The sequence below is a fragment of the Tachyglossus aculeatus genome, chromosome 4, assembly GCF_015852505.1.
Source record: "Tachyglossus aculeatus isolate mTacAcu1 chromosome 4, mTacAcu1.pri, whole genome shotgun sequence".
Classification (NCBI taxonomy): Eukaryota; Metazoa; Chordata; class Mammalia; order Monotremata; family Tachyglossidae; genus Tachyglossus; species Tachyglossus aculeatus.
The window spans coordinates 90,756,870-90,758,385 of NC_052069.1; the positions used below are offsets into that span (position 1 = coordinate 90,756,870).

Here is a 1,516-nt window from a genome sequence, read left to right on the forward strand (position 1 = left end):
CTGTGCGCCCCACGTGGGACAACCTGATAACCTTGTATTCCCCCCCAGAGCTTAGAACAGTGCTTTGCACATAGTAAGCGCTTAACAAATGCCATCATCATCATCAACAAGACTCATTTGTTCTCTTCCAGAGGCTTGTAACAAAAGGTAGAAGCTAGGTCTGTGTTTGCAAATTGTTAATATTATGTAGGCTGTGAAACTATGCTTCGGCCTCAATTAACCAAATATCTCACAAAATTTGTAATGGTAAGATTTAACAATGAAATCCAGTCTGGGAAGATTTCTTTATTAATGTGACTATTTTGTTCGAGCCATTGTTCACAAGTGAAGTAGAGTTGAGTTTGTTGATGGGGCAAAGTATGGAAATAGAGGACAGAATGGTAGAGGTAAAAATGGACAGTGACAGTGAGAAACAGAGAAGAAGGGTAGAGCAAAGAGATTGGGAGGCAGAGGGAACATTCATTCTTCCAATCGTATTTATTGAGCACTTACTGTGTGCAGAGCATTGTACTAAGCGCTTGGGAAGTACAAGTTGGCAACATATAGAGTCGGTCCCTGCCCAACAAAGGGCTCACAGTCTACAAGGAGGACTCTTTTTGCCCCCATCCAATCGTATTTATGGAGCTGTCACTGAGTGCAGAGAGCTGTTCTAGGAGCTTGAGAGAATACAATAGAACAGAGTTGGAAGACACATTCCCTGCCCACAACGAGCTTACAGTCCAGAGGCTGCTGTGGGCTATAACTGTAACTTCTGACACAGCATCCTGCTGCTGCTACTGCTAATCTCCCAGCCAGAACTTGGACCTGAAAGGGTCTTGCTGGAATTTTTTCAAGTAGCAGTGAGCAATGCCCCAAATCCAACCCTGTCCTCTCAGAGATTTTATTCAGGTCACTGTTATCACCCAGGACAAAAATTTTCTTTCCAGGGTGCAAGTACTTCCTGGGAATACTTCAAATTATTATGCGGCTGCAATCATTAACCCCTCTCGGGGTCACACCTGGAGAGTTTCCAGTATTCTACCAGTCTTGGTTATGGGAGGGAGTCAAGCAGAGGCCTACCCTTTCCATTACTAGCTTGGAAAGTGACTAGCGAGTGGAAGGCAATCTGCTCAAGTCAAAACTTGAGCAGTGGCATGGAAGAGAGTCTAGGGAGGAAACTCAAGTTGCCTGCGTGGAAGGAGGCAATGCTAAACCACTTCCATATTTTTTACCAAGAAAACTGTATGGGTATACTACCAGAACGACTGCAGATGGAGAGCTGGGCGTTCTGGGATTAATTTGTCCATAGTGTCACTATGGGTCAGAAACAACTCGACGGCGTAAGACAAGACAAGCAATCATTAAATATATATAAGACTGCAACCACCTTTGGGGCAGGGACCGTTGTATAGTAATGTACTCTTCCAAGTGCTTAGTACAGTTGTCTGCACCCAGAAAGCACTCAATAAATACCATTGATTGACTGATTGATTATATGCCACAGCTGAGCTGCTTCTTCTTGGTCCCTCTGACAAGG

At 44.3% G+C, this 1,516-nt stretch overlaps 1 non-coding gene across 1 annotated transcript; it reads left to right on the forward strand.

Moving 5' to 3' along the window:
- Window positions 1-980: 980 nt before the first annotated feature.
- Window positions 981-1,116, forward strand: LOC119927530. Its single transcript, XR_005450525.1, has one exon. It is a non-coding gene; the product is annotated as a small nucleolar RNA SNORA7 (small nucleolar RNA).
- Window positions 1,117-1,516: the final 400 nt, after the last annotated feature.